Source organism: Rhinopithecus bieti, unplaced genomic scaffold, assembly GCF_001698545.2.
Source record: "Rhinopithecus bieti isolate Rb0 unplaced genomic scaffold, ASM169854v2 scaffold_42630, whole genome shotgun sequence".
In the NCBI taxonomy this organism is placed as follows: domain Eukaryota; kingdom Metazoa; phylum Chordata; class Mammalia; order Primates; family Cercopithecidae; genus Rhinopithecus; species Rhinopithecus bieti.
The window spans coordinates 29,123-41,071 of NW_016817554.1; positions in this window are offsets into that span (position 1 = coordinate 29,123).

The following is an 11,949-nucleotide window of genomic DNA, read 5'->3' on the forward strand; positions in this document are numbered from 1 at the left end:
TAAACGAGATTGAGAGCCAGATTTATGCACTGTTCATTCATAAGTTTTCCATTTAATATTTCCTTTCTTGTCTGTAGGATTTAATGCCCTTATGGCAATATATTACTTGTTAATGGCAACATGTCCAGTCAAATATGCAATTACTTTGTCCATATTTCTTTTACATTAATATACTTAAAATTGTAGATGTATGCTTTCAAGTAAAATTGTAAAATTTTAAATGAATGCTGTTATAATTCTACTGTAAGCAGGATTAACAGGCATAATATTGCATTTTAATATTATAAAAAGTTGAACTATTTGTTTTAATACTCATGGAGTTCACATACTAAGAAATACAGAACTTAGAAAACATAATATAAGATATACAATATAGAACTGAAAGACCATAATCAAAATTAAGGTCTGACAATGTATAAAATTTAATTCCAAAATGGTTGAAATTTCTAGACTTAGAAATTTAATTACTCCTTGCATGTTTTATATGAGTCCGAATTTTTTTATACAAGTGATTAAAAAACTTGCCCTTCGGGTTTCATATGCTAATTCTAATCAAACTTTATTCCTCTATCCATTTTTTTTTTACCACTTTGAAATATCTTCAAAATTAGAATATTTAAGTCATTAAAATGTAAAACCCAAAACTACAAAACTCTAGAGGAAAATCTAGGCAATACCATTCAGGACATAGGCATGGGCAAAAACTTTATGAAGAAAATACCACATTGGATCTAGTTAAACTAAAGAGCTTCTGCACAGCCAAAAAACTATCATCAAAGGGAACAGGCAATCTATAGCATGGGAGAGAATTTTTGCAATCTACCATCTTACAAAGGTCTAATATCCACAATTTACAAGGAACTTAAACAAATTTACAAGAAAAAACCCCGTCAAAAAGTGGGCAAAGGATATGAACAGACACTTCTCAAAAGAAGACATTTATGCAGCCAACAAATATATGAAAAAAAGCTTAAAATCACTAATCATCAGATAAATGCGAATCAAAACCACAATTAGATACCATCTCATGCCAGTCAGAGTGGTGATTACTAAAAGTCAAGAAATAATAGATGCTGGTGAGGCTGTGGAGAAATAGGAACTATATTACACTTTTGATGGTAATGTAAATTAGTTCAACCATTGTGGAAGACAGCATGGTGATTCCTCAAGGATCTAGAGCCAGAAATACTATTTGACTCAGCAATCCCATTAATATTCCCAAAGGAATAGAAATCATTCTACTATAAAGACACATGCTCATGTATGCTTATTACAACACTATTTACAATAACAAAAACATTGAACCAACCCAAATGCCCATCAATGCTAGAATGGTTGTAAAATGTACCACATTTTCATATACCACTATGGTATATTTTCTTTAATATACACTATGGGATACTATGCAGCCATAAAAAGGAATAAGATCATGTCTTTTGCATGGACATGCATGAAGTTGGAAACCATCATCCTCAGCAAACTAACACAGGAACAGAAAAACCAAACACCACATGTTCTCACTCATAAGTGGGAGTTGAACAATGAGAACACATGGACCAGGGAGGGAAACAACACACACCGGGACCTGTCAGGGACTGTGAGGGCAAGCGGAGGGATATCATTGGGACGGATACCTAATGCATGTGGGGCTTAAAACCTAGATTACGGTTGAGAGGTGCAGCAAACCGCAGTGGCAGATATATACCCATGTAACAAACCTACAAGCTCTGCAGTTGTATCCTGGAACTTAAAGTAAAATTTTAAAAAGCTTTTTTTTTTTTTTTAAGAGAATATCTAAGTTATATAGTCCAACATTTACCTTCTATTTTGCAATGCCTTAATCAAAATTTTCAATATGTTTCATGTTTCCTATTAGTTTGTATTTATATTTGAGAGCAATAAATATTATAGTCATATTTATCAAAGTGAGTCTGTAGATCACCAGTCAAGATTATCACGTATACAAAGTATCATGAATATATGTCTGATAATGAAGAGAAAAATCAACCGCTTTAAAATAACAGCACTAATAGATGATAGAATTAGCAGACATGGACACTACAGCAGTTATAATTTTATTTAATGTGTTCATAAAGTTAAGTAAAATATTTTAGCATATTAAAAAGATGTAAATTGAATGAGGGTTAAAACTACAATGTCTGAGGTAGAAAATGGGGCATTAGTGGCTGGTTAGATATTACAGGAGAAAAAAATCAGTGTAGTTTAAGATATATATTTAAAAATACTGTTCAAAATGAAATGCAGATAATTTAAAAATGAAAATACCATTAATGAGTTTTGTGACAATAACAAGTTGGCTAAAATATATATGACTAGAATACACAAATAAGAAGAGATAGAGGGAAAACCAAAAACATTTGTATGAATAATGATTGAACATTTTAAAATTTGATGAAAATTGTAAAACCACAGATCCAAGAACCTGAGAAAACCTCAAATATTAGCATAATGAAGAAAATGACAAAGCACATAATCAAGAAAATTACAAAGCACATAATCATATATCTCAAAATCAGTGAAAAACAGAAAACTCTTAAAAACAATTAGAGGAAAACAATGTATTCCCAAAAGAAGAACAGGTATAAAGATGTCAACAGATGTAAACCAAAAGACACTGGGATAATATCATTAAAGTGCTTGAAAACAAAAAGCTGTCAACCTAGAAATCTAAGCCCAGTAAAATATAAATCAAAGGGAAGGTGAAGTAAGGCCTCTTATGACACATAAAAACTGAAATAATTATTCACCTGCAGGCATATACTGTAAGAACTGTTAGATGAAAAGACAGGAAAAAAATGATGCTACATAGAAACATGGAATTACACAAAGAAATAAAGAACACTAGAAATGGTAACACGTGGCCAAATTTATACATGTGTTTTCTTATAACCTGAATCTCTTTAAGAATTGGTTTAAACAATAATAATAGCATTGTATTGTGGAGGCTATGACATACAATTTAATACGATGTTTGATAACAACACGAAGGTCTGATTCTAGAACTGTTATAGTAAGATAGTTTATATGGCACATTAAGTGGTATAATATCGTTTTAAAGTAGACTAAGATAATGTAAAGAAATGGACACTCTGAATCCGAAAGCAACCAGTTTAGTTTAATAGCTAATAATCTAACAAAACAGAATTATAAAAAATAATTTACCCAAAATAAGGCAGGAAAAGAAGAAAAAGTGATAGAGATAAAATGGACAAATAAAACAAGATGATTGACTAAAAATCATATCATTAATTGTATTAAAATAAGTGGTGTAAACACCCTCATTAAAAGGAGAAATAGTCTGAATTAAAAAAACCAAGATCTAATCGTATATTGGCTATAAGAAGCATACTTTATATATAAAAACCTAGCCATATTACAAGTATGTAAACAGATCTATTATCCCAAAATTAATCCAAAGGAAGCTGAAAAAGGAATGTTAATCTCTGGCAAAATAGATTGCAGATAAAAGTTACTATCAGGAATAAAATCATTTCAAATAATAAAGAGCTGATTCACCAATAGCAGATAGTAATCCTAAACATTTATATCTGTAATAACAGAGTTTCACATACAGAAAGGAAAGACTGATAAAATTTCAGGAGAAAGTGAAAAATCCACAACATAGTTTAAGATTTCAATATTCCTTTCTCAATAACTAATTGATATGGTTTGTCTGTGTCCACACCCAAATCTCATCTTGAATCCTAGCTCCCATAGTTCCCACATGTTGTGGGTGGACTTGATGGGAGATAATTGAATCATGGGGGCAGTTTTCCCAATACTGTTCTTGTGGTAGTGATTAAGTCTCAGTAGGTCTCATGGTTTTATAAGGGGAAATCCCTTTCACTTGGTTCTCATTCTCTCTTGCCTGTTGCCCTCTAAGAAGTGCCTTTCACCTTCTGCCATGATTATGATACCTCCCTAACCATGTGGAACTGTGAATTCATTAAAACTTCTTCTTCTTTTTTTTTTTTTTTTTGGTTACAAATTACCCACGCTTGGGTATGTCTTTATCAGCAGTGTGAAAATGGACTAAAGCAGTAAATTGGTACTGGTATAGCGGGGTGCTGCTGTAAAGATACTAAAAAATGTGGAAGTGACATTGGAACTGGGAAACAGGCAGGCATTTGAACAGTTTGTAGAGCTCAGAAGAAAACATAAAAATATGGGAGAGTTTGGAACTTCCTAGAGACTTGTTGAACGACTTTGAGCAAAATGCTGATAATAATCTGGACAATGAAATCGAGGCTGAGATGGTCTCAGTTGGAGATGAGGAACTTTTTGGGAACTTGAGTAAAGATGATTCTTGCTATGTTTTAGCAAAGAGACTGGTGGCATTTTGCCCCTGCTCTAGAGATTTGTGGAGCTTTGAACTTGAGCAAAATGATTTATGGTATCTGGTGGAAGAAATTTCTAAGCAGCAAAGCATTCAAGAAGTGACCTGGGGGCTGGGCATGGTGACTCACACCTGTAATCCCAGCACTTTGGGAGGCTGAGGCAGGTGGATCATGAGGTCAGGAGATCAAGACCATCCTGGCTAACACAACAAAACCCCATCTCTACTAAAAAAATACAAAAAATTAGCTGGGCCTGTTGGTGGGCACCTGTAGTCCCAGCTACTCAGGAGGCTGAGGCAGAAGAATGGCATGAAACTGGGAGGTGGAGCTTGCAGTGAGCCAAGATTTACCACTGCACTCCAGCCTGGGTGATTGAGTGAGACTCCATCTAAAAGAAAATAAAAAAGAAAAAATAATAAAAAAGAAGTGAGTAAGCAACTCGGGTGTTGTTAACATTCAGGTTTAAAAGAGAAACAGAACATAAAAGTTCAGAAAAGTTACAGCCTGATGATGCAATAGAGAAGAAAACCCATTTTCTGAGGAGAAATTCAAGGTGGCTGCAGAAATCTGTGTAAGTAATGCAGATCTGAGTGTTAATTGCCCAGACAATGGGGAAAATGTCTCCAGGACATGTCAGAGACCTTTGTGGCAGCCTCTCCCATCACAGTTCTGGAGGACTAGGAGGAAAAAATGGTTTCATGGGCCAAGTTCAGGGACCCTCTGCAGTATGCAGCACAGGGACTTGGTGCCCTGTGTCCCAGCCTCTCTAGCCATGACTAAAAGGGGCAAAAATACAGCTTGGGCCATGTCTTCCTAGGATGCAAGTCCCAAGCCTTGGCAGCTTCCACATGGTGTTTAGTCCCAGGTGCACAGAAATCAAGAATTGGGATTTGGCAACCTCCACCTAGATTTCAGAATATTTATGGAAATGCCTGGATCACAAGGAAGAAGCTTGCTGCAGGGGTGGGACTGTCATGGAGAACATCTGCTAGTGCAGTGCAGAAGGGAAATGTGGGGTTGGAGCCCCCACACTGAGTCCCTACTGGGACACTGCCTGGTGGAGCTGTGAGACTAGAACCACCATCTTCCAGCCCCCAGAATGGTAGGTCCACCCACACCTTGCACTGTGCACCTGGGAAAGCTGCAGACAGTCAACACCAGGCCATGAAAGCAACTAGGAGGGAGGTTGTACCCTGCAAAGCCACAGGTGCAAAGCTGCCCAAGATGATGAGAACTGACATCTTGTATCTGTGTAACCTGGATGTGAGACATAGAGTCAAAGGTGATAATTTTGGACCTTTATGATTTGATTGCCCCACTGGATTTCAAACTTACATATGGCCTTTAGTCCATTTGTTCTGGCCAATTTCTCCCATTTAGAATGAGTGTATTTATCTAATGACTGTACCCTCATTGTACCCAGGAAGTAACTTAACTTGCTTTTGATTCTACAGGCTCAAAGGCAGAAGGGATGTGGCTTGTCTCAGATGAGACTTTGGACTATGGACTTTTGAGTTAATGCCGAAATGAGTTAAGTCTTTGGAGGACTGTTGGGGAGGCATGATTGGTTTTGAAATGTGAGGACATGAGGCTCTGGAGGGGTCGGGGAGGAATGATAAGGTTTGGCTGTGTGAAATCTCATCTTGAATTGTAGCTCCCATAATTCCCACATGTTGTGGGAGGAAGCAGGTCGGAGATAATTAAATCATGGGAGTAGTTTCCTCCATCCTGTTCTTGTGGTAGTAAAAAAGTCTCACGAAATCTGATGAGTTTATAGGGGGAAACCCTTTTCACTTGGTTCTCATTCTTTCTTGCCTGCCACCATGTAAGATGTGCCTTTTGGAACTACTGTGAGGCCTCCCCAGCCATGCGGAACTGTGAGTCCATTACACCTTTTTTTTTCTTTATGTCACCCAGTCTTGGGTATATCTCTATCAGCAGCATGAAAACAGACTCATACACTGAGATAATCTGAGATGAAGATAACTGATTGACGTAATAAGAGTTAGTCTGTAACGATAAAAAAGACTTGTAAAATACTCTTAATCATATGACCTAAATGACATTTATAGAATACAATCCAACAACAGAATGCCTATTCTTCTCAATTATTCTACCCAGAATAATTACCAAAATAGGCCTTACTGGGGGCCATAAAAACTAGTCTCCACCAGGTGCCAGTGAGTCATGCCTGTAATCCCAGCACTCTGTGATGCCAAGTTGGAATTCCTTGAGTCCAGGAATTCAGGAATATCCTGGGCAATATAGTGACACCTCATCTCTACAAAAAATACAAAAATTAGCACATGGTGGCATGTACCTGTAATCCCAGCTTTTTGGAAGGTTAGGTGGGAGGATCCCTTGAGCCCAGGAAGTACAGGTTATATTGAGCCTAGACATCACCACTGCACTACAATCTGGGTGACAAAGTGAGACCCTGTCTCAGAAAAAAAAAATATATATATATATAATAAACTAGTCTGAACAAATTACAGGAATATTCAAGTTATGTGAAGTATGTTCTCTGATCATGATGTAATTAAATTAGAAATCTAAAAGAAATGTAACTTGACAATCCTCAAATATTTAGAGAATGTAAAACACACTTCAGAATAACCTGCTTAGTCAAGGAAGAAATCAAATAGGAAATTAGAGGTTATTTTGAAATGAATAAAAATGAAAATACATTATGAAGATTTGTGGAATACTACTCAAGCAGCACTTAGGGGAGAAATTTATACTGCTAAACATTTATTTTAAAACATAAGATTTATGTTAAATTAAATACGTCAACTTTCACTGTAACCAAATAGATAGCAAAACTAATTAAACTGAAAGTAAGAAATGAAATCATACAGTTAGAGTAGCAGTCAATGAAATAGAAAACAGAAAATAAAAAGATAAAGAGAAAATCAATGAAATCCAGAGCTGGTTTCTTAAGATCAGTGAAATTGTTAAACCTCCAGCTAGACTTATTTGTAAGGAAAAAAAGAAAACATAATTACAGTGATCAGACATGGGAGCTTAACATCACTACAGACTCTACAGATATTAAAATGATTTTAAAGTAATTAATAACTTTGCTGATAAATTTGGCAACATGAATCAAATGGATAATTCTTTGAAAGGGACAATCTATCATGGTTCACTCAAGAAGAATAGGCAACCTAGGCTGGGCACAGTGGCTCATGTCTGTAATTCCAGCACTTTGGGAGGCCGAGGTGGGCAGAGCACTAGAGGTCAGGAGTTTGAGACCAGCCTGGCCAACATGGTGAAACCCCATCACCACTAGAAATACAACAACAACAACAACAACAACAACAACAACGACAACAACAAATTATTCAGGCTTGGTGGCGGATGCCTCTAATCACAGTTACCTGAGAGACTGAGGCAGGAGAATCTCTTGAACCTGAAAGGCAAAGGTTGCAGTGAGCACTCCAGCCTGGGTGACAGAGTGAGACTCTGTCTCAAAAAAAAAAAAAAAAAGGAATATGTAACCTAATATTATATCTCAAATATTAAATATTATAGTGTATCTCAAATAAACATATATATGTTTTGTATGCATAAAGGTGAATACATATATGCTATTATATACCATTAGATAGTATTTTGTAGTACATGTTACTGCTATAAATACGTATGTTAAAGTAATTCAATTTGTAGTCAAATACCTTCCCACAAAGAAAATTACTAGGAAATTCCTACTAACATTTCGGTACAAAATAATAATTCTACACCATTTTTTCTGGTGACTGAAGAGAATACTTTCCAATTGACTGTATAAGGTCTAAATTACCCTGATATCAAACAGACAGACATTAAAAGGAAAAGTACAAGTCAATATGTAATCATGAATATAGATGCCAAAATTAAAAAGTATATAGCGAATTCAGTGAAATAATACAGAGAAAAAGATAATTATGACCAAAGCATATAACATCAATCTGTATAATTACTCATATTTACAAACTCAAGAACCAAAAACAGTAAAATTATATGATTAACACAATAGAAACAGAAAAATTAATTGATAAAATCTAAAATAAATTTCTGTTATAAACTCTCAGCAAAATATAAATATAATGAAATTTTCTAGACATGATAGAACTGCTCAAAGATGTTTATGAAAAACATAGTTAACATCACACATATTGGTGAAAGTCTGAAAACTTTCCCCTTAAGATCAGGAAAAAGAGAGGACTATGCTTTCACTACTTGTATTCAACTTTGTACTGGAGGTTCTAGCTAGTAAAATAGGGAAGAAGAAAAAAAAAAAAAAAAACCAAAAGGTATGCAGATAGGAAAGGAAGGAATAAAGCTGTCTTTATCCAGAGACAACATGATTGCCTATGTATCTGATGACATCTGCAAACAAAATTTACTGGGATTAGTAAGTGAGTTTAGCAAGGTGATTTATGGTTCAGAATATTCAATCTTATTAAGATGCCAGTTTGCCCTAAAATGATCTACAGATTAAACACAACCCCAGTGAAAATCCTACAATGTGTTATATAGAAATGGACAATTTGATTCTGAAACTCACTGAAAATGCTATGACAGCCAAAGAAGGTTGAAAATGAAAAACAAAATTGAATGATTAATACCACCTCTAAATAAGAAAAGAAGAAATATAGTAAATTGAGCCCTGTCCCACGAGCCTGTGTTTAAGTTTGACTTTAGTTTTCAATCTTTTTTTATTGTTTATTATTCAAAGTCCTCAGGTAGTTGCTTTTTGAATTCTGTATAGAGATGTAATCAGTAGATGATATAGGATGTGCTAATGAGTTTATAATACCTAGGCTTTACTACCTTCCTTAAAATTTTTAAAAAAATAATCAACTTCTGATATTTTTGGTCCTCTCCTTTGTAGGTTTGCTTTATATTTTATTAAGTTGTGTTCATGTTTATTATTCATTTTCTTATTCTTTCTTTGAATTTAATATCTACATAATGTTTTGATGCTAATGAAAATTCTAGATGTCTAAATTTATTAGGACAAATCAAGTCCTTTAATCCAGTAGCACACAACTTGAACAAAGTCTATGAATTTATTTTTCCATCATCATCCTTCTAATAAAAGACACACGTTTAGCCTTTATTTCCGACAATCTTCTCATTTTGTTTTATTTTGTTTTGGTCATTGTGTTGGACTGTCATTTTCTGCAAGTGCTGGTGGATGATCTGTGTAATTTCAAGATTTGCTTGCCAAATGCATTATAGCATACTGAATAAAAACAAGGACTGATGGGGTAAGCTAGACTTGGATTTAAATTTGTAATGTATCACATACTGTATCAGCTTTACAGCTTTGAAAATAGTCTCTTACCCTTTCTTTGAGTTCCTTATCTATAAAATTGCAGTAGTAATATCTACTGGATATGGTATGTAAGGTTTCTAGCATGTACCTAGCATGTGGTAAGTATTCAGCTAAAAGTAGCTGTTTATTAACCTTAGGCCAGTGAATGTTTTTTATTGATGACATACTTATTCTGGTGGTTTATAATATTAAATGATTTTTATTTTCTAATGTTTTATACTTTATTGTTTTTAATCTTGTGTAATATCTGATTGGAAAAATTAGAGGAAAACACTAGTCAGATGTACAAGTTGGGATTCTGCTATGTGGAGAAATAATATATGCTCTCCCAGTGAGCAAGACATGCAGTGAAGAAAGAAGCTGGCATTTGGTAACTTCCTTGAAAGTTCCCACGTAGAGAAAGAATATTGCTGGATGTCTTAGTACTGCCTATGTTGTGAAGCCAAATATGCCTCCCCTGTGATTATTTAATGGACCTGATTCACTGGATGCTTCTCTGCATGGTAAGCATTAATTTAGAAAGCTGATAAACATCACATATAGAGCATATTAATTGTGAAGGAAAACAACAAAGTTTCTGAAGTGAGCTGATTGCAAATGTACTAATTTGAACTGGTGCTTGCTTCACTTAAGGCCTGTTATATGTTCTAAGATCATTACATGTGAATAAAGAATTGATCTTAATTCTTATGTTTGGAAAGAAATGAAACAAATTCAAGTTTGGACTGTCTTCAGATTTTTGAGTTTTTGGAAAATTTAATTTGTTGTAAATGTAAATAATAAAAATAAAATCTGAAAGTTAATACTAAAGGATGGTGTAGTAAATGACTCTCTTACTGATCAAAGGCTTAAAGCCCAATCTACTGCAGAAATTAAACAAAATATCATTCATTTTAAAGAAACAATAACTATATAGCTATATTATAAAGTTCTAAGGTAGCAAATAAGTTTCTTAAGCTAACACACACAATAATCAATGGTATAAAACTGAATGTCATATGATAGAGTTCATTGCCTTACTATAAGGCATGTTACTTGAATTTTCTTCTTTTATTTTCAGTCTAAAACTTATAATTACTGCAACAAATCATAAGATTTAGGAAATTCAGCAGTGCTTTTTTTTTTTTTTTGCAGGCATTTTGCTTTTATTTTAAAGTAGATTCTAAGTGACAGCTCATTATACTTTGAGAAATTTATTCTTGTTTGCTGGCTTTCTCTCAACTACATATTTTCTAAATACTAATGGAATTAAAATTAAGCCATTATTCAGCTTTTAAATAAGAATTGCTTTCCTTTTCTGAATTGCCTTCTCATTAATATTAATTGATTCAATTTTTTAAACTAATGTTCAGTGTCTATCTGCTCTTAAAATTGTAGAAGGCTTTTGCACATGCTATTCTTTTCCTGTTGTTATATTTCACTTTCAAGACTCAATTTATCTTGGATAATAGGTTGTGTCATACAGGTTTTTTGATTTTGCTTCAGAGCAGGGGTCAGCAAACTGCAGCCTGAGAGCCAAATTTAGCCCACTGCCTCTTTTTTGTACAGTCAGTAGACTAAGAATGGTCTTAACATTATCAAATTTTTTAGAAAATCAGTGCAAAAAATCTCCATAAATAACAATAATATGAAGTTCAAATTTTCATATCTATAACTCCAATTTTTAATTAAAAAATTAAGTATTCGTGAACATCTGCTTTCTCTCTTTGTTATACAAGTTCCCACATAATATCCTCAATTTTGCTTCTGGGGCTGCAAATATAAATATTTACTATTTGGTCCTTTACAAAAAACTTTGCTAACCCTTGCTATAGAGAAATAGATTATATTGCGATTATATTGCAAGTCTTAGCATGCTTTTGTGCCATGCTATTTTTTTTTTTCTTTCTTTTTTGGTCTCCACATTGTGAATAAGCAAGTTTTCTTGCCCGGGATATGGAGATTGTCCTATAGAGATCTACTTATCTTTTCTGACTGCAAAAGTGCCAACACTCAAGATTTCTTACCCTGCATCCCTGGTAGAACTGAATTTGGCGATATCTTTCGGGAGCAGGGAGAGCGGTTCTTCAGAGTTCTGTACTAAAATTGCATCTTTCATAGCATTCACAAAGATGTATGGTGGAATTTCTTACCTTTCTTTCTTCCAACAAAAAGGAAAGTTTTGAGAATACATGACTGCGATGAATCTCTCTGTAACCTTATGGATCTTGCCTTGCCAATTGTGTGCACCAACACTAAAGGTTTTTTTTTTTTTTTTTTTTTTTTTTT